This window comes from Callospermophilus lateralis, chromosome 16 (genome assembly GCF_048772815.1).
Source record: "Callospermophilus lateralis isolate mCalLat2 chromosome 16, mCalLat2.hap1, whole genome shotgun sequence".
Taxonomy (NCBI): domain Eukaryota; kingdom Metazoa; phylum Chordata; class Mammalia; order Rodentia; family Sciuridae; genus Callospermophilus; species Callospermophilus lateralis.
In genome coordinates this window covers 30,845,771-30,868,977 of record NC_135320.1, presented here as the reverse complement: position 1 = coordinate 30,868,977, position 23,207 = coordinate 30,845,771, and the positions used below count along the sequence as shown (strand labels likewise).

Sequence of the window (23,207 nt, the reverse complement as noted above, 5' to 3'; positions counted from 1 at the left end):
GAAAAATTCTGATCACTGGAGAAAGGTTTTGAGAGTTAATAAGCATACCATTGTTCTCAGTTTAATTCTTTATAGAATAACACTGACCAAAATGGTCTCCTAACTACCAGACTTAGAATGCTTACTGACTGGTATTAAGCAATTGATTAATTGACTATTGAAATGATTTGACTGCACAGTCAGATTTGAAAGTAAAGCTCTGAAATTGCAAGGTCACTGTATTAATCCATTATGCTATCTGGGTCACTGCTTTTTTAGCCTTAATGAGACTCACTCTTGTAATTCAAGCAATGAATTTTGTCTCGGCAAGGATTAGAATTAAAAGCATTGGGGGATGAAGCGCTTAGCGTTATCTAGAGGTCAAATGCGTCGTGTAAGAGGAGTATGGTGGATTTCACTTAATGTTTCTCCAGCACTTTAAAACTTAAAATAATAGGGACTATTTCATGGTGCTTATAGACACAGCTCAGCTCAGTTTTTTTGTTTTTTTGTTTTTTTTCATTCTGAGGGAACTTAGGGAACTCAGGTAGGTAGACTGTGCTCAAGAGAGAGAGAGAAAAGAAAACTATGGGAAAGGAAGGGGAGTGGAGGAGTGAATGACGATATGGTTAAAATTACATGTTGGAACTGAAAAAATAAATTAGTAATTTATCTTACTTTTCATTAAAAAAGAATCCCACATAGTGTCAGATGCTTAAAAATTACCTGTGTGTAAATGTTACTGTGACATGGAAATACTGAGAAGGTCAAATAAGTAACCCGGTCACACTTTTTTTTTTTTCCCCTCACAGTTATAATATCATTTTCAACCAATGTTCTCAAGTCATTTCACCAATCTAGTAAGATCCATCTGAAAGTGGAATTGTGGCTGTTCTGAACTGGCAACGGCACTGTATTCATTCTCAGTGACAGGTTTCCCACCTCCACTAGGAGATATTTTATTAGTCAGTTTCACCCACCCTTGAACCTTTCCCAGGCTTTATTTATTTATTTATCTATCTATCTATCTATCTATCTATTTATTTATTTATTTATTTTCCTGCTGCATCTTCAGGCTTAGTTCTAGGTGCTGTAGACTTCTGGCTCTTCTTAGTGAAGCTTAGCCTAGCTCCATGGAATTGTAACTGCTGTCTTCCTAGTCCAGACCAAAATATTTTTTCAATTATCCAGACCAAATTCCTGTGATCCTTCAAAAGTAGCCATGATTTTCCTTTTTATGAAATTCCCCCATTAAGCAGTAATTATGATTCAATGATACATGTGAGAGCTACAGCACTCTTAAGAAGACTCTATCTATGGGAGAAGAAACTGGGGGATGAGGTGGGGAAATGTCAAGTATTTATTGCAAAAAATATGTGTGAATACATGAGTAAAATCCAGAGAGAGTAAATGACTTGCCCCCAACCAGAGTTTGAGTTAAATCTGCATGTTCCAATTTGATTTGATAATTCCCACTGTATTTAGTAGCTGACTCAACATTTTAGGTATTCCATATCAAGGGTTATAGTCAATTAAAGATAATTAAAAACTCATTTTCAAATGTCGTCCACCCAAATCGGATTGTTTTGTTAGTCCATTCATATTGACTCCACTGACATTTACTGTTTTTACTTCTTAGATGTTCATATAACTTCTACAATTGAATTTACCTCATGACATAGCTTTCACAGATATCTTGAATATTGTGCCAATGACAGAAGGTATCATAAAAATTAGCTCCACCTTTTGCAAATACAAAGAAGAGGTAGTAGACACTAAGTTTCTTTCTTTCATTTTTTTCAAGTTTACTCTGAAATGTCCTAAAGTTATATTTATTATTTTATTAGATTCTTAGCATGTAGAAAAGCTTTTGTTATGGGCATAGAATTATGGATTCCCATAAATGAACACTATCCTGTATTGCACATCCCTCTCTCCCAACCAAGTAAACAACATAGCCTCTTCTCGCCCATTCAAACTTACATATTCATAGAACAGATTTTATAGCTCTATAAATTAAAAGTATTTACCAGCAAAATCATACTTTTGACTAAACTATCTTTCCAAAAATATTTAACTACTTGATACGATTATTTTTCCTTCACATAAATCTCAAGCTACCAAACATGGACAATTTGTAGCAAATCTGTTTTAAGTCCACTTCATCTCATCCCCTCAGAAATCTTGTAGTTTTAACATGATATTATAAGGGATGATTTCTAAATTGATTTTCATACAGAGTTTCCAGATTTAGATAAGTAAGAGTATTCTTCCAAAGGCTTAAAGCAATCTCCTTTTTATAGGACCTATATCTTCCCCTCTTTTGCAATATCTTCAATTGTTTTCTCATGTTAATTTGTGTTGAGGGTAGATGCCTGGAAGATTGAAACCAGAACTCTTGACTTTTTATAGGAGAGCAAGAGGTAGAAATGACCATGGAGGAGCAAAGAATCAATTTGGATTAAGAATGGAGAAGTGTTCAACAGGGAACTCTTCCCACTGACTCATCTTCATTCAAAATATCGTGTCACCAATGGTGGTAGATGAGGCAGACAGCAACTTTAACACTGCATCAAAGGATAATCTTTCTGTGTAGAGGGAGGCAGGCACAGATGAGAGAGAATCTCCGTCTCTTCAGCCCTCAGATACACTTACAAACACTGGGACCTTCAAACCCTTAGTGACATTTCTGAATCTGGAGGAGTATTTTCACTTTACCTTGCCTTCATGGGAGCTAGTTCAGTATTAATCACTGCCTAATGTTTAATATGGGGAAAAATTAAGCTGGATGAGTCTGATGACTGAAAATAATAATAATTAGCTCATGCAGGTAAGGAAATGTTTTGATTACTGGTTTTCTTCTAGAAAGGTATGGATTTAATATAGTTCCTTAATGTCAAATGGAAAATCTGAACTAGTAAGATATCATTTCCTCTTAGTCTCATATTTTAAATTTATCATAAATAATTTACTTAGATCATGCTTAGTAGCAACAGTTGTTCTGATTCTTCTGAACTCCTTTTCTGACTTCTCTTCTTTTTCCAATTTCCAACCCTAAATTATTCCCTAACATTCTGTTATGAGCCACCTTCTTTTCACCCAATCAAGATTCATCATGATTTATTAATGGAGAATGCTCTAAAGGAAAATGTACAGTTATGACCCAAACTCCAGGCTTAATTCTGCAGTTGTTTGCTGGACATTGTTACTTGGACATCATTCCTGTTGGAAAGATAAAAGAAGTTTTTCTTCTCAAACTTATTTTATTTTATTTTTCGTGGTGCTGGTAATTGAACCCAGGGATTTGAGCATGCTAGGCAAGGGTACTACCACTGAACCACATCCCCAGCCCTTCAAATCTACTTTTTCTACATGACGAATTTGTTGATGACATCTTCACTTTCCTTGTCACCTTTACTTAAAACATCCCAGTTCATTTTGGTCTCTTTTCCTTTTCTACCAAAGTCGTGAGTTCTATTGACTCTACTATTAAATATCAGTCCTTTCCATCCATCCCTCCTTCCAATTCCACTCATTCACCTATTTCACCTATTCACTTCCAATAACTGCTTATCTAAAAATAATATTTTCACATGTACCTTGAAGAGTGTTGCAAAATTAATCCTTATGAGCCATGGGCTCAAAAACTTTCCAATGTTATATGTATACCTATAAAATTAAATCAAAGCTCTTCAGTAGGACATGAAGGGATGGATCTAAATAAACCTTATTCCTTATAACTGTCCTTCATGCATGCTTTGTTTAGCCAAACCAAATTAATTGCTATTTTTTGCTTATGTCTTTCACCCTTGATCATGTGTTTTTTTCCCCTCACTCAATAACCATTTTTTTGAGCATTTGCTATCTGAAATTTCTAAAAAGAGGGGAAGAATTCTTTGCTAATTTGTGATTTTCCCAGTACTTTTGAGACTTTTGACATACCCATGTATGTGGCTTTTTGCACAAGCCTGTTGAGGAGGGGAAAGTTAAATGATTTTAGATAGCTCTACCAAAAGAGACCAAAGTAGAAATGAAATATGCTTATTTTAAATATGTATGCTTTTTACAAAACCATTCTACAATGCTATCTTGACACATTCAAACTCCAAACGCACTTTAAAGTCAAGTTCAAAAGTCAGCTCATCTACAAAGCTCCAAACACTTTCTTATTCTGAACTGCCAAAGCATTTTCTTGTACTTTCTTTATGGGACACTGCTTTTTACATTTCTCAGTTGAACATGTGTGTAACTTCCCAACAATCATTGCCTTGATTAGTTTATGGCTGAGACATTTTTTGATCCTTCAAGAGCTCTTTTCCTAGTTAAATGCTATTCCAAGTATTCAGAAAATATTTGCTATGTTAGTACATGATTGAAGACTGTCAGGTAAACCTATTTTAACCAGTTTAATGATTTTTCTTTTTTTCCTGAAAACTTCATTAACATTAAGCACAAACTGATTAATGTCTGTTTCCTTTTGTGGAAGAAACACCAAATTGTATCTTGTGACACTATCATTTTGTGATAAGGAACATGACTCCAGTATTTAGCTGTCTGGCCAAGTGGTTGGCAAAAGAGTCCATGTGTAGCCTCCCTTGTAGCTATGTATGGTCATATCACCATGAAATATAAGTGAAAATGTTGTATGGTATTTCCAAGAAGTCTCCATAAAGGGAAACCTTTTCCCCTTTTGCTCTTTTACTCTTCTTGCTAGCAAAAATGTATGGTAAAGATTAGGGATTGGAAAATGCCCTAGACCGAAAGGCAGCTCTCTAAGGATGCTGGAAAAACAAGAAGAAAAAGACTTACGGGTCTGATTATCATGTAAGCAGGACAATGTATGTAGTATAGGAGTCTATTTTTACAGATTGATTGTCATTGATGTTTTCTGTTATATGCAGCTGAATATAATCTTAAATGACACACTGTTAAAGATTATAAACTCAAAAAAGTAGGGAGAAAAACTCCTTTCTTTTACCACTGTGGCCCTAGCAGAGATCTTGTAGCAGAGGTCTTGGCACACAGTAGGTACTCAACACATATTTCTTGAGTTACACTAAAGATGTTTTGACAAGATGCATTTGGAATTGATGTTGGCTACATAGAAATAGTAGAATAAATCTTTTGATCTCTTGGGAACTTTATTTGCTAAATTCTAGAGCTCAGATGTCTCAAAGACAATTACTAATGTGTGTATTTCTCATTTTGTTTATATTCAAGCCAAGTGAACTTCATATTGTCTTGGCTGAAAGTCTTGCATGTAATTGGCATTTTAGTTTAAGTGGCTCTTTATATTCATCTCCCCATTTGGAAAATTCAGTCCATTTTTAAAATGGGTGCTACATTTCAGTGTTTGAAAACCATATCTGTTTCCTCAAATTATCCAGATTGCTCTTGAAGACCAATATTTTTCTCTACTTATGGGAGTAAAAAAAAATGTCCATTAACATAATGGAGAAGGATTATAATGAAGAGGAAATTTCAATTGAGTTCCTTCAAAACCTTTTTCCAATTAATGGAAAACAAAACTTTCACTCAAATCAATTAAGAAACCAAAGCAGATATCATATATTCCTCCTCATGACCCAGAGTATTACCCATTCTTGATGCTAATACCATATTCCTTGTTCCTTTTTGTATCTATATCTTAAGAGTACCAGGTGGAGAATGGAACTCAAGTGGGAAAATTTATACACAGTACTTGATACATATTTCAGCATGTGTTTTCACTGTATTTTCCTTGAAAAGGAAAAAAAATACCCATGTTGTGGATTATTATTTTTGAAAATAAATATTTTTGTATAACTGTAATACCCCTCCAAAAAAATCTTTGCAGTGATGTTAGCAGGATTAGTGACTAAATATGTTGAAATTGCAGGCTTCAATGTTACAAGAACAACTAAAGGCCTGCCTGTTGGTATTGAAAGCCGTGTGTGTTTCACAATCCTCGAGTCTGCACAGTTCCTTCGAATATCAGCATCCTTCCAGGTCCAACGTGCAAGCCTTGAAAGCTATCATTATCTCTGCCTCTAGCAGACAATCTATATCAAAACAGTTGTACACATAAAACTCTAACGACGCCTTGGCTCTCTCTGCTCTGATCCAGCTGTTTGAGTGAATAGCAGTTGGTGAACAGAGCGCTGGAACAGGGGTAGCCCTGAGGCCTTATTTGCTAATGTGGATCACCAGCTGCTGCTTTCTGTGGTCTAGGCAGGCGATGCCTGGAAGTTTGCCAGATGCAGCAGGAGCAAGAGAACGTTAAGAATCTCTGAAGCCCTTTCGTTTACCCCTGTCTGTCAGCATTTGACACCCTTCACTGTAGAGTGCTTTCCCCAGGGCGATGAGGAGACCCTGCTGGCTTTGGCTGTGACAAGTGCTTGTTCTTGGTTCCTTTTATATACACTATCAAACACATACCATTCTTAGCATCTGAAGAAAAACTTCTGAGCCTTGCTCCGGGTTGTCCATGCAACCTTGCATGATTAATTAGGGCAGGAAGGCAAAACGATTTCATTTTTTTTTTTCTTACGAATAATGCATTCCAAGAGTCTATGAGAAGAATCTAAATGCTGATATTATTTAAGCCCCTAATTTGATTACACATTTTTACCAGGGATTCAATTAATATGGAAATGTATATGCCAGAACAAATGTGTGGGTAAATTTAATAATCAAATTTTATTTATTATTTTCCTAAATGCATTTCCAAGAGAGCTTAATTATTTGTTTTCTAAACAAATTAAATAAATTGTCTTTATGTGATCTCCTTGTGTGATCTATTTATTATTTAGAAATATGCACTTTAAGTAAACTTTAAAATTTTTGCTATTAGGCTTTTGATATTGAACACTGATAATGTCAAAAAAAATTAGGAAAAATCTGAAAATATGCCCGTGGGCAGCACATGCTGTATTTTTTAAAGATTTAGAAAAGTATTCACTTTTCCTTTCCTTCCTTTGCTAAACAAAAGTGAGACATTTTTGTGAAAATATGTTTTTTATCTTCAACATTTTAAATCGGAATAACTTGATTTCAACTTCGTATTTCCAAAAACAAAACTGACTTTGAATTTAACATTTAGAATCTTTACTTTTCTTTCAAAAGACAACAGAAACAAGTAGAGGTCAGATTTCTTTATAGTAAGCTAAGATAGAGTATTCGTGATTTAGTTAGGGTAACTAGCCATTATCAAACTATCACTGGAAAGCAAGAATTCTGGAGCACAATTCATTAGACATTTGCCACATAGATAGCCAATGCTTTTTAGAATCACCACCCCTAGGAAGATTAAAACTGCCTCAAGAAACAAACTTCCAAGTCCACATGAACTTCCATAATGCCCAGTCCTCTTCCTCTTTTAGACCACGATTTCTCCCTCACAGTGGCCTCTTCCATGAAAGGGACCCCCAAGCACTCAAGGGATTTGGTATGCTAAAAAGATTTGGAAATAGCTGAAAATCTCAAAAGCTAAAAACTATTTCACCAATTTTGTTTTTAACCCAAATATCCTAGAAATGAGCCAAATATCAGACATTTGAAGAGAAGTAAGCAACAGAGGCCAGGAGAACCCTCAGTATCCTGAGCACCCTCACCTGGTCCTGGCTCTCCTCTCCAAACTTGACTTCTATTCCTGCCTCATCCAGAAAACCCAGGAAGAAGTATCTTAGTGGTCCTAGATTCATTCTAGCTCTCCAGACTCATTTTTATCCACAACTGAGAAAGCAATCTTACTCCATTTTCTTTTCTTGTCCTTTTCTTCCTTTGCTACATGGGAGGTGGTGTGTCCCAATAGAGGGAACCCACCTCATAACATAGGGCTTCCTCTGTTGCTAACAAGTTGCCTTAACTTATTTGTCTCTTATTTTCCACCTTTGAAACATGGGGATAATCTTTCAACAACAAATATTGAGTTCCTATTATGTCGTGGCACTGTTCTAGGTACGGGGCTAAGTGGCAGTGACCAAGCAGACCCAAATCCTTGCCCTTTGCAGTTGAGTTTCTAGTGGGAGAAACAGAAAATATACTAAATAAGTATTGTATGTCATTTGGTTGATAGTGATAATTTTCTAAAAGACAAAGAGGAGAGATGGCTTTAAACGTTTGCCTTAAAGTATCATTACAAGGACTAACTGAGATAAGGACTATGAAGGGTTTTCTCAAAAATAAACTTGTTTTTGTGGTTGTGGTTCATGCTGATGTTTTATCTGCTGTTAACATCCTTGTGTTGCTTTCTGTGACTAGTTCTAGTTCATGGGGAGCCGCTGACACAATCATGATCAAGCATTTTAGCAGCCCAAAGCTTGCACCTGTGGTGGCCTTCTGTGGGATAAGCGGGGCAGTTTATGTCACAGTGCAGAGGATTTCACCATGAGAAAGTAACTCGGCTCAATAAAGGCTGAAGTTAAAATCTGGGGCTTTGTAGGCTGATTAAGGCTAATAGGCAACTGGTAGATACAAGGCTCAAAAAAATGTGATATATAAAATGGTCTTCCAATTTATATGACAGAATTCTCTTGCATAAATTCTGTACCCATAACCTCTCCTTTGGATCACCACTATGGCCAGTGATGATATGGGTATGGGGTATGTTGATACTTTAAGCCATACGATTATGGTTTTGACCCACAGCAAGCTACCTGACTTCTAAATGCTTCATCCCAATCGTATTTTGTCTGCTGTTGTGATTTTTAAACTATCAGTGTCAATATTACCAAGCTGATACACTGTGCTTCAGTTGACCTTCAAAATGGCTCCTCTGCCTGGCAAAAATAAAGAAAACATGCAAATAGGCAACAGGTAAAGTTGACTATGACAATCAATGGCAGGACCAGGTGTGTATGTGCAGGGTGGGGCAGGGGGATCATAGACTAGAGTTTTGTCTTTTCTAAAGGGTTTGGGACATCATGCAGTTCACCTTCTGGTTTCTAAAAAATCTGAATTAGTAGTTCCTACAAAGCTGCACATTTTTGTGAACAGGAATCTGTGAATCTGCTCTGGGTCTACCTTTGATTGGAATCAATGAAACCCTGAAATTTTATAGAGCATAACTTTTGCATCTGTATGCAAAGTGTCAACAGTGATTTGCTCACAAGGGGCTATCATCTTATATTAAAATTGTATTCAAACACACCAATGTCTGTTCTCATCTCTTTCACTTTGATGTGCCCATGAGAAGGGACTGAATATTGCACCTTATGTCCAGAGTACTTTCAAAGGATAGTGTGCATTGGAACAAAAGGAATGGATTGGAATGGCAGATGACAAGAAAATGGGGAAGTCCCCTGAAATATGCCCTTTGGAAGTTGTGGTTTAACTACCAGAGTTAGCTCCATATATTTATAGCAGCACAAGGCAGCCAAAATGGTTTTTCAAAACTATATTTAAACCTGAGAATTTAACTTGCTTTCTCAGACTTTCCTCTGGAATGTTAATAGGATGCTAGTAAAATTGGAGATGTCAAGTGGAATATTGACTTCTTCACATCAGTTCAGAATAGTGATATTTGAGTTCATTTGGAAGCTCTTAAATTATTAGATACACATGACATTCAGCTTAAAAGTACATTTCTAGAAGCAAATTAAAACCTTACATTCTGCTTCCACCAGACAGTTTCCCTATGCAGAATATTTGTACGCTCCCAACTTATTGGAGACTTGAAGTGCAATTTTAAATTAGTATTTAAAAGTACAATTTTAAATTAGTATTTTATTATGGAAATAATCCTTTTAATAATATATTATGAAACATTAAAATAGCATGAAACCAAGATAAGGAAAGGCTAGAAATCTTGTCCTATTGAGCTTGGTATTAATAACTTGGGAAAATCAGTCTGGGAAAATTACAAAGTGGTTCAGTTCCTTTAAAGTGTCTGACTCTGTAAGTGACCTTAAGCTCCTTTAAAACAATTACAGATTCAAATATTTGTCTGCCAAAATTTTATAGCCTGTTAGATAATGGGATGAATGTAGTTATATACAGTTCCTATATTTCTGAGTATACCTAATTTCGTTAACATTAACAGTATTCACTCATTTATGCTTTTAGACATTTTGAGTCATCTAAGGTCAAGGTCTCAAAACTAATCATAAAAACTACTGACTGCTATTCATGCTAATATAATAACCCTTTCTTTAAAACAACTGCCAATAAATTTCATTATAAAAAGTTATTAAAAGGGTTAAAAACCTATTAAATGTCAAAGAATTTGCCTGACTCAAACTTCTAATAAAGGAAAGAGAATAGGCTTTCTTTCTGAATTATTTAAATCTTTACTGACTGTGCACTGAACCATGAAATTAGAAAAGTGTTATTAGAAGTGTTCTCTGGTTTTTATAAAAGTTGGAGCCCAGAATGTATCAAGTCACAGTCTTTAACAAGACTAGTTAAAGCAGTAGGTTTTTAATCCTAAATACATGGCTTCTACTGATATAAAGGTTATAATTAAAACTCTATCCTGTAACTTGGTGATAATAAAATTATTATTACAGAAGCACACATGTTCATTTAGAATATATGAGCTTCATGTTCTAATTTTAATTTGGCCAAATATCTTTTTTTAGAGCTTTCTATGTCCACTAACATAGACCCTCTCATCCAATAATTAGGTTTTAATAATGGCTAATTTAAAAACATTAATGTTAATAATTTGAATTATCCGTCATTTACAGGTTTAACACCTACCGAATGTACATTGAAATTTGATAAATATGGCCTAAAGAGTTAAAAAATTCATAATTCTGTATTATAATCATCTGTGGTGGATGGCAAAAATAAATTTGGTTATCAATTATTATTATAAAAATAGCAAATTTATCTTTCACAGTTTAAATCCATTTTGCCAGCAAACTACATTTAGCACAACCAATTTCAACTGGTGTCTACCTGACAGGTTAGTACCCATAGACCAGAGTCCTCAGCTGTTCATTCTCATCTTTCGATGATCCTGGTTTCAAGTTCTTTCATTTATAATATTTCATACTTATTATATCTCACTTGATATACTAAGCACAGTGCTAAGAAATTTACATGCAATGCCCTCCCTATTAAGCTCTCACAATAGCCAGGTGAGAATGTTCCTGTCATCAGGGTCACTCTTACCTATGAGGGACCAGTAAGTGGATCAGGTGGATCAGTTTGAATGTGTCCTAGGATGCCTGATCTTTAATGCATACACCATAGCCATGACTCCTGTATTATTAACCTAGTGTAAGCTCTCATGTTTTTAGATGTTCTTTTAACAAAAGATTGTTGGAAGGGCTGGAGAAGCTGCAGCTTGAACCTAGAATGACTAAACAGGAAGGTGATGTATCTACCGATTGATTATAACCTTCTGGATGTGTTCCTTGCCATTACAAGGAATCAAGTTTATCCTTGATTCCTTGGAAAGGAAATTCAACTTAAAAATTTTTTAGTGAACATTTACTCTGTGCTTGGTATTAGGAGAAACCTCAGGGGAAATAAAGGCAGATAATACTGCTCCTATGTTCAAAGACTCATGGGCAGGCAAATGTATCATGATACAAGGCAGGTTGTTGTAACCAAAAATATACTACTTTAGAATTTCAGAGAATGCTGCTGCAATGAGTCTTTCTGAGTCACACTGAACTATGATGAGCATCACTTAGGATCCAGAATTCTTTTTAACACAGGAAGACATATAAAGAATGGGATTGAGGAGAGTTTAACACTGGAAGCAATGCAACACTCCACACTCCACACACACACTCTGCAACACTCCACATTCTGATTGTTGGCCAGTTGGTATTTATCTGTTACATTCTCATAAAAGTAATGATTTGGCTCAGATAATATGAAATAAAATGAAATAAAAGTATCAGGGCCTTTTCTAATCTCAAAGAAGAAAAGTAAAGAATGATATCCAAGTAATTATTTTAAATCTTAAATATTCAACATATCATCAAACTATATTTTTAAACTTGCGATGAGAGAAATCTGCCAGTTTGATTTCCATTTAGCAATTAGCAATTTTGATTGTCAAGTGTTTCATCCTGGTTTTAAGACTACGTTCTGAAGTAGAAAGTTGTTCTGAGAGAAACCCCCCAAATAAAAAATACACTAACATTCGATGCTCCCTGAACAGAAGGACCATTTCACCAGTGCCTCAACAGGGGTCTAATGTTTCAAAAATAGCTCAGGATTTTTCACTGGGTCTTTAAAAACCTTTATGGGCACAGCAACTATCGTCATGTTTACCTGGATCCTTACAGTATGAACTTCATTAGGTAAAAATGTTGCCACATGAATCATGCTTTTCTAGAATGACTGCCTCAAACATTGTGATCACAACCTTTCTTTATATTGCCTGCCTTGTCAACCAGTGACCTCCACTTGCTGGTGGAGCTTGTTATCCAGAGGCAAGAAGAAAAGCAGAATGCTCAGGGAATGTAGAACGCATGAGTCTCACTCTAGGTCCAAATCAGGCTCGTGAACTCATGATGTGCAAGCTTACAAACTTTGCCACAGGGAGGAAAAAGAGCCAGGCATGCGGATGTACACCTGCAATCCTAGCCACTCAGGAGACTGAGGCACAAGGAGAGTAAATTGAAGGCCAGCCTGGATAACTAAGTGAGTGCCTGTCTCAAAACAAAAAAATTAAAAGGACTGGTGATATAGCTCCATGGTAGAGTGTCCCTGAGTTCAATTCCTAGTAAGGAGTTCAATTCCTAGTGGGGAGGAAAAGGAAAAAGTGCTTGAAAACAGATTAGTGGTGAGAGAAATAAACAAGTAGATACTGTTTGCTGGATTTCATGGATTGATGAGATGGTATTAGGAAATTTTAAAGGAAAGGAGAGCTTTCCATACATATTACACTCAATTTAGATGAAGACAACTTTTTAGATTTAATCATTAGATATTATCTTTCCTGATCCCACTGGAGAACTGCTTACCTTAGACACAGCCTAACCTGAAGGAACCAATTTCTGCGCCATTCTAAATTTCTGAAATGGTCTAGGAGGTCTATTATCAAATAGGAGGGTGATGTATGTACAGGTTGATTATAACCTTCTGGATGTGTTCCTTGCCATTACTGGGAGACTATCTTTGAATAAGAATTCAATTAAGTTTCAACTAAGTTAGCTCTGAATATTCATGCCACTAATCTGGGTGCCATAATTTTGATAAGATGTCCAAACATTTCTAGTCCTTTTTCATTTAATTTAAATTTGGTATCCCAGTATTTTTTTTCGAATATTGTTGAAAACTGTTCTAGAATGCATACTTTTAATATATCTTAATGATTTCAGGAACATCATTTTTCCTCTTAGTTATTTTGCGGTTTTGTGTTTGTGGAATGTGGAACAAATTGGACTGAATTGTCTGTATATTGATCTATGGACACATCCTTCTTATTAAATGTGTTTCTAGTTTTTAAAGTGCTATGCAGAAAAAAAATAAAGGAAAAAAGAAATATAAATGATAGATTAGTGAGACACTTGTTTGGTTGCACTCTTTTTTTTGAGAGAGAGAAAGAGAGAGAGAGAGAGAGAGAGAGAGAGAATTTTTTAATATTTATTTTTTAGTTTTTGGTGGACACAACCTCTTTATTTCACTTTTTTATGTGGTGCTGAGGATCGAACCCAGCACCCCTTGCATGCCAGGTGAGTGCGCTACTGCTTGAGCCACATCCCCAGCCCAGGTTGCACTCTTAATAGATAACTTTTGTTAAGAACAATGTTCCATTTATTATTTTAATACCTTTTTAAAAGAAATATAATAATAACTTTGGCAAAGAGAACTGTTATCACTTTAGCTAAAGCCTAAAGCCTATTTGAGGTTAAATCATCGTGCTGTACTAACAGTACTATTTAAACAATAAAATTCTGTACCGAGAGTACATTTGGCTATATAGAAGACTCTACTCGCATTTGGCTGTATAGAGATTGCTATATGGAAGGTGACTTACTGACATATTCATCAAGCACTGGTTAAAAAATACAGTCCCATAGGAGCAGAGTTCTGTATCTTGCAAAGGGTGAATTATTTTGGGATTTGCATATCTACAAGACTGAAAAGTCCCAGACATTTCAATGCCAGGAAAAGAAAAATAGCAGCATTATTTATTACTAAAACTTAATTGCAACAAAGTAACAGATAGAAATCCCTGTTTTATTAGAATTTACTTTTGGACACAAACTTATATGCTTTCTATCCTTTCATAAGCAATAAAATGAGATTTTAACTTAGGTAGATTTTTTCCAAAATGATAACTTGGCCTCCTGAAAAAATGTTAGTTGGCAGAAGAATGGTATTTAGGATAGAATGAGACTCTGACCATTTGGGCATGTATATATTGATACTTGCAACTCTGCTGTTCCCTTATTCTATGATCATAAATTAATCCAAATATCAATGTCAAATTGAGAGGCTTTTTAAAAGAATGTTAAATATGTTTGTTACTACAAGGCAAGATATTTCTTGCAAGTTATGAAAAATGTACTTTGCTCATGGGTAAAATGTGGTTTAATGATATGGAAATAAGTTCAGAGTTCCTCTGTATTGTATTTACAATTTTGCATTGAAAACATATTTAATACCTCTAGCATTATTATATGACCACAAGATGACAGCTCCAATAAATGAGGAAAATCTCAATTACATTGATCAACTGAAGGAAAGAGAAAAACTCATACCATTAAAGTTTAGAGCCTATTATAAGGGAACAAGAAAGAATATCTACCCAGCAGTTTTTAAATTTAATACCATATGATCATTTTTCTACATCTACACTTACAAAAGCTAATAGAATTTTCCAGTCATAATTTATTTTCTGAAGAAAAATACGTGCTCTTGGGAAAGGCAAAAGTCAGAACTTTTTGAAAAAGTGCACTATATTTTATTTCCCCTTTTATAGTTTAGGGGTATTTTAGCTGAAACCTATAAACACTTATATTTTAATGTTTTCCTTTTTTTTTTAATGAAATAGGAAAGTCACTTGTGAGTGTATGGAGGGGTATGTTCCTTGCTTACCACTTCTCTCAATTTTTCTTGGCTGCTGCTGAAGGTTGACACACACAGATGCTGGGCCAGATTTGCAGGTGGGGATTGGAGGAACTAAAGAGGAGGAGTAGCGTTGGACAAGTCTCTACTCTTCAGTCTCACTCAAGGGCAACCTCCTTGGAGAGATTTTACCTGACAAACCTATCAAAAGACCCATTCATCCCACCCTAGGCATCTTTTTCACAGTCTCATCACAGTATACAATTATTTAGGACAATGTTCTATAAACTTCAACACACACGGGAAATTCCTAGGGATCCTACTAAAATGTGATTCTGATTCTTGAACTCCAGGGACAGGCCTGTACTCCACATTTCTAGTAAACTCCAAGGTGGGCCAATATGCCTGGTGCAGGAACTCAAGTTCTGAGTAGAAAGGCACTTATTTGACTCCCTTGACCAGAATATAAATTCTATAGGCAGGGTACTTGGCCTGTTTTGTTTATTGCTCAGTTCTTAGTACCAAACTTAGGAATACTGAAGAAGCGACCTCAGAGAGGAGATTCAGATCGCAGCTAATGAATTTCAATACCACATTGAATGATTTCCCTCTAAGTTCAAAAGCAAGACCAGGATGTCCCCTCTTACTACTTCTGTCCAACAAGGTCTTGGATGTCTGACTTAATGTAATTAAAGGAAAAAAAAAATGGCTATATAGATTGAAAAGGAAGAAATAAAACTGTCTTTGTTCACAGATGACATGATTTTGTAAATAAATAATTCAAAATAATTGAGCACAATTTTAAAATTTTAAAATTTAAAACATCTAGAAATAATACATACAGAAAGTATTCAAGAGAAAATGCTTTCCTATAAAATAGCAGTAAAAATTTGGAATTGAAAAACTTTAAAATACCATTTACAAAATAGTACTCCCCAAATGTAACACTTAGTTATAATCTAAGGAAACATACATAGGTGCTATGTATAGAAACCTACAAAACACTGATGAAAAAAAGGAAAGGAGATCTAAATAATTTAGTGTTCACGGATTGGAAATCTTAATATTGTCAAGATGTCTAAGTCTTCTCACCTTGATCTGTAAACTCAATGAAATCCCAATGAAGTCTCAGCAAGCTAGTTCATAGATATTGACAAACTGGTTCTGAAATTGATACAGAAAGGGAAAGGACCTCTCCAAATAAGCAACACAATCTGAAAAAGGACGAAGTTGGAGAATTCATACTGGTAGGTTTCAAGACTTACTATAAGGACACAATGATGAAGATAGAATGTTTTGATGAAAGAAAAGACACATAGATCTCTGGAACACAATAGAGAAACCAGAAATAGAACCCACAAATATAATCGCTGATCTTTGGAATAGGAGCAAAGGCAATTCAATGGAGAAAGACAGTCTTTTCAACAAATGGCACAGGAAATGTTTAATACTCAGATGCGAAAAAAAAAAACCCACAAAAAAATAGGATCTTTCATTCAATGCAAATGGGAATACAAATAGAACAGTTACTATGGAAGACAACTGGACACTTTCCTGTAAAATTAAACAATCATGCTTATGGGGATTTACCCAGAACATTTGAAAACATTTCTACATCAAAATGTGTGCACAAATGCTTAAAGCAGAATTAGTCATTATCACCAAAATTGACCTTCAATGGGTGATGAAGAAATAAACTGTGACTTTTCTATACAATGGAAGTGACTCAGTGATAGACAAACCACCAAGTCATGAAAAGACATGGAAGATATGTTAACACATATTGCTAAGTGAAAGAAGCCAAGGGTGTATATTGTATGATTCCAGATGACATTCTGGAAAAGGCAAAACTAGAGAGATGGTGAACATTGATTGATTGCTAAGCAAAGGGGTTATTTTAGGTTGGTAAAACTATTCTGTAAGAAAATGTAATAGTGAATATGAGATAGTAAGCATTTGTTAAAACCCATAGAACTCGAACTATACAAAAGTATATCTTAATGTATACAAATTAAAAAAATTTTTTTAGGCTGTTGGGGAATCCCAGGATGAAGTGTATAGTGAGACAGAAATATTCAGTGTATTGCACATGTGTGAATCAACCTCATGGAAGAGAGTGGGAAAATGAGATGTTGATCTAGCTAAGACTGGAACACAGAATAGGAATAAAGGCAAAAGAATGGTACATAAGCACTGAGCCCTTGTAGATAAAGCTGTTTCCTGTGGGGATATATGTTTACAATTCTGATATTGCTATATATAAGTCATGGAATGGAGTAATGAAGCAATGGACAGGGGATGGTGGGCCAGGATTCTCTTTCTGGTAGGAGGTTATAGTACGAGAAGCAAGGGAAGGAGCTAACTGGAAATGATTAGAGTTAAAAACATTAATACGAATACCTTTTAGCTTAATATATATATATACAGATGTTTATATGTAATAATATTTATAGATATGCGTATTTATCTAAGTCATTATTCATACATCTATCCCTGGGCTCTGTCAGCTAAGAGGGCCTTGAAACAAGGAAACCCCATTAGCAATGACCGCATGCAGTTACCAGATCTTAGTTGATACCATTCTCCAATAAAGGGAGCCAGGTCTCCTTGAAGAAATGACTGGGTCTAAGGCAGAAGAAGAAACTACACAAGATGATCCTCGTTGCTAGGAATAGTGACACATACCTGTAGTCCCAGCCTCTTGGGAGGTTGAGGCCAAAGGACCACAAGTTCAAGCCTATTCTAGGCAGTATAGGGAGGGAGACACTGTCTCAGACAAAACCAAAACAAAAAATCTAGAGCTCATCTTTTATAGTGGTGGACAGTATGAAAGTATTTAAATTACAACAACAACTCCAAACACGCTGATAAAATATTTGCTGAAGGGATATAAGAACCAACTGAAACAGTTCTACTGGCCAAAGCTAAAACCATTGAGCAAAAATAAATAATAAATAGATAAAAATAAAGTAGTGTTGAATCATAACTCAAAGTATAAAAATACTCATAAGTCCATCAAGATAAAAGAAAATGAATGAATGAATGAATGAATGAATGAACAAACAAACAAATAAATAAATGTGAGAATAGACAAGTCTTTAGTACAGGGGAAACTCAATTTGTATAGACATTTACCTTCATGGAGGTGAAAGCATAGCTCTCTACTCCTTGTGTGTGGGTTGCTCATAATGAGTCTCCCCCAAAGAGCACAGCATGGAAAGGAAGAAATTAAAAAGAGTAGGGAAACCTAACAAACAGTATCTCAGGTATGTAATCAATGTCAATATCAACAGTGATGATTCACACTGATGATCTATTACACCAGTCTAATCATGAGAAAAACATCAGACAAATTCCAATGGAAGAACAATTTCTGAAATGTCTGGCCAGAACGTATCAAAACTGTTATGGTCAACAAAAACAAGAGAAGTCTGAGAAACTATCCTAACTAGGAGGAGTCTAATGAGACATGACGACTAAATGTAATGTGGTATCCTGGATGGGATCCTGGAACAAAAACCAAAGGAACATTCCAGAAGAGCTGAAGGCATTCAAATGAAATACGACTTTACATAATAGTAAAGTATCAGTATTGGTTTAATTAGTGTGACACATGTACCATACCAATGTAATGTGAAAAACAGAAGAAATGAAGTTTGGGAAGTATATTATTACACTTTGGATTTAGAATACTTCCCCAAGTCTCATATTGAAAACATGGTCCCCAGTGCAGCAAGGTTTTTAGGAAATGATTGAATCCTGAGAATTCTGACCTCCTCACATACAATTAATGGATCAGTAATTTGAATAAACTACTGGGTGGTGAAAGTAGGGTGGAGGGTATTCCTAGAGGAAGTAGGTCACTTTAGGCATGCTTTAGGAACTATATCTTGTCTCTGGCTCCTCTCTGTTTCTGTCTGCTTCTAGGCTGCCAGGAATTGAGAAGGTCTTCTCTACCATATTCTTCCGCCATGATGTTCTGCCTTGCTTTTGGCCCAGAGCTGTTGGAGTAGGTAGTCCCTGGACTGAAATTCTGAAACCATGGTCCCAAAATAAACTATTCTTCCTCTAAGTTGTTCTTGTCAGAGATTTGGTCACGGTGATGAAATGCTAACACATCTATGTAGTAGTCTCACAATATATTTTTAAATGAAAAACTTTTCCAAAATAAAAAATTCATTTAAAAGAAACTGGCCCAGTTTTACTCTCTAAAAATTGAGCTCCACCCTAGCAAATAATGAGGTATATTAGTTTTCAAATCTGTTTATGCCCATTGTACTTGTTAATGTGATTACAACATTCATTCAAATAATACTCAGACTGATCAAATCAAAGTGCATGCAAAGAGAATTATTAAATTAGCTCTGGAAGACTGAATAAAGACATGTTGCTTAAAAACTTGCCGCTTGATTATGACATGATACTGTAAACAATTACGAAAAATAGTGTCAAATCCATAAAGAATCATCCTTTAGATTGTCTCATAAGATTCTTTAGCTTCTGGCAACATTGTAAAGAAGTCTAGCAGGAAAATTTTTAAAGACATGGTATTATGGTTGTTGTTCACACTAAAGGACCACACAGATACAAACATGGGATCAAACACAAGACAATGCCTTGGTTCTACCCCCACATGACTGGATACTTACAAGTTTAACTGCCTTTTAAACCAAGTAACTACTGTCTCTTGATCCTTCTACTATATTTTAATGATTTTAACTGTAAGTAGAATGTAATTCTCTGCATGCTACAATCTCCCATGTGTGAGTCAAAGTGTGGCTGAGGGTGTTATAATTGGATTTTTGTCACTCCCCAAGTACTCACTGTAATGGTATTTGATGGAATCTTTCGAGATGCAAGTGCTAAAGTTCTACTAAACACCAGTGGATGGTGTTTAGTAGAATATCTGACTGTCTTTGGTATTTGCTCATGAGGGAGACTCTATTTAACTACCTAGCTGCCAGATGTTCCATGAATATTGGATATTTCTCATCCATAATCTGTTTAAGAACAAAGACCAGAGATTTCCTGAGTGACTTATCCCTTCTGAATGAAATATACAACCTGAGTGCCAGAAAGCTTTTCTCTCCATGATAGATGAGGGCCTATTGTTGACCAGGCATGACAGAAAGCTGGGTCCTATCATTAATCATAAGGAAGACAAACCAACTTCCAGAGCGTGTCTCTTACCTAGAGAGTTTCCTGTAAGGGGCTACATCCATCTGTCTTGACATCCATTCTACCAGATTTCAAAGTGCTGGGACTGTGTTAACTGAACAATCTCCTCATAACCAACCCTGTGGTGGATTTTTTAAAAACTTTGGTTTTAAAATTTTAGTAAGTTTTAGTAATCTTTTCGTTTTCATAGGAATACAAGAGTCTCTTTTCAGAATGATGGAATTTTAATATTGTTTAGGGAAAGGAATAGTAGGAGGGATGTTTTGAAGGCGTGTAGGTAGACAGTGGTAGGAATATATGTGTACCTAAGAACATTCTGGCTTCCTAAGATGTTGTGAGCACTAAGGTAACACTGGCTTCTGGATTCGCCCACTTGAGGAATTTCTGAGCCAAGAGTAGAAAATCAGAGCCAACGCGAGATTCATACAGTTTTTATTCTTGAGCGAGGAGAGTCTATTTGTATTGGACTTGAATCCCAAAGAAGGATGTCTAAAAATCGCAATGGATGTTGCAAATGAAAAATAAGGCAAAATTAATTTTAATCCACCTTCATTTAAAATGCAGATACTATGCTATAAAAGTCTTTTAGAAGCAGAAAACAATGTTTCAAAGAATGCAAAACTATGTAGGGTGTCCAACACTAAGAGACTGGGGATTCCTACTATTGCTGAGAACTTTGTAGATGGTGAAAAAACATTATCATTTGGCTTTGAAGGCTGAATCTGAATGCTGGAGAAGAGGGGTCTATTCTGTGTTTCACTTGTCCTAGGAGAGAGGAAACTACAGCAGATCTGTGAGTCCCACCTGAACTTCTCAGATTAGAGTCTGGGATTCAGGACAAAGCCTTTCTGGAGATGACTTTCATCACAGCTTCTACCACACCCATGGGAAGCCAACTCAGGAGATCATTTATTTATTTCTTTATTTTTCAAATATTTCTTTTATATCTTTGAAAACAGAGGTAGTGGTTTCTAACATGGTAAAACAGCACGCACTTCACATTGTCTGCTGAGATGATTTTCCATAGAAACTCTTAAGTCACCAGAAGACCTCCAGGACTTGAGTACATGGATTGCTAAAGTATTCCCTTCTGACATGGATTATCTAGCATACAGTAATTTTACCTTCCTGAATCTTCTCTCTATCATTAAATTTCTAAAAGATAATATTCTGAGTTCTGAGAACTTTTTTTTTTTTTTTTTTGGTGGGGACAGTCTCCATGTCAGCCTACGCTCAGAAAAATGATTCCCTCTTAGAATAGCAAAGCACCCTAAAAAGGAGAGCATATGATGCTATAAGGCTACGATGTACAATCTCCTGGCTATGTACCAGAATAACTTAAACCCGATTCTTCGGGAAAAGCCACCTTTGATGTTTTTGGTGACAATCATAGGCAATGGGTTTTGTGTGCAGTGAGAGAAGAGAAGTGAGTTGAAGGCATGGATCATGTCCTTTCAAAAGTTCTGGAAGGGTCAGAAGAATGACCCAGGTGTCTCCAAGTCAACCACAATTGGCAACCACAAATAGATTTCATGCCTCAGTTTTCTTTTTTTTTTAAAATATTGGATGAAAGTAGATGATTCCTGAGGTTCTCCTGTTCTGGAATTGTATTTCAGCCTCTTCATTGCATGAATTACAGAAGAGTGAAGAAACAGCAGTACTTTGGTATCACTGAAGTTGTAACTGTTACTCGAGAAGGCTAGTACGTACTGACTCTCAAATTTTAGATTATTTTCATTTGTATACCTATTCCAAAATATTTGATGAAGCTTCCAAGTAGGACTTATTTTTCTGTCAGGTGTTAATATTTTATTAATAAAATAGGTTTAGAAATAGGTATTCCAGAAATGTAAATATGTGCACAAAATACTTGTATATACAATCTGTTTTAATGCATCTGCGAGAGGATGTATTAAGATAATTGATGAAAGTCTAAAGGTGACTCTTACCCTTCATACTTCTGAATTATCTACAAGTTTATATTATATGCATATTATACTTGAAACTTTATACAAATTTTTATCACAGCATAAAGGGTTTGGGTGTTTATGGAAAAGAAAAGAAGAACGCCTTAGAAACTAGAATAAAATTTGTATTTGGGAACTTCATTCCACGATGATTTGTAAGCACCTATTATTTGCCATTTCTCTCTGCAGAGTGGAAGGGAACAATGACAACTTTGCCTCCCTATTTTTTTCTCCGAGAAATGCAAATAAATATGGATAATCTATTTTTAAACATTCAGAGAATGTTCTGAATTCCAGTTAGCACAGTCCCTTCAGTATATTGTTATTTTGAACTTTTAGGACGAGGCACATTAATAATTTACCTTTGAAGTGAACTAAAGTGAAATGATGTAGAATTAAAAGCATCACAAATGCTGTTAAAATATTTATGGAGACTGTATTTGGACTAACGGATTGCATTTACAGAATGATTTATGTCCTAGTTCCTGAGATCTCAGTTTACAGAAGGAGCTAAAGCTGGAACCAACTTTCAGAATTGTGTTTTTCATTATGAAAAGATTTTCAATATGTCATCCTTTTCATTAATTATTACAGCAATGCCTCTAGATGATCTATAGCAGCATTACATATGATTTCCAAATAACTCCTTTAGAAACACAAGATCTTCGTGTCGCCTTTATCCATCAAGAACAGCAATGAAGGTGACATGCACTTGAACATAATAAACACAACACACAAAAAACAATATGTGGGTACATTTTTTTTTCATTTTCTTTCTTTTTTTTGTGGGTGCTGGGGATCAAACCCAGGGTCTTGTTCATGCAAGGTAAACACTCTATCACTGGGCTGCATCCTCCAGTTCAAGAAAGGAAAAGAAAAGCACAAATGTTGCTACTTACAGCAGTATGAGAGATAATTTTTAGACCAGCCCACCTCTCCCCCAAACTTCTTTAATTCTGCATTGGCACACTCTGCTTATAATATACGTATTCCCTTACTCAATCTCGTGAAATAGAGAATCAACAAGCCATTTTAATAACTCTCCAAACTTGCCTGCTGTTTGCACACACAGTTATGGAATCACAGCACTGCACATAATCCAATAAAACTCACACCACCAAAGAT

The 23,207-nt window shown here is 35.5% G+C and overlaps 1 protein-coding gene across 1 annotated transcript in view; it reads right to left on the bottom strand.

The window, feature by feature from the left end:
• The window catches only part of Tox (thymocyte selection associated high mobility group box), a 298,838-nt gene that overhangs the window by 44,987 nt on the left and 230,644 nt on the right, over positions 1-23,207 (bottom strand). The gene's annotated exons all lie outside the window — the stretch shown is intronic.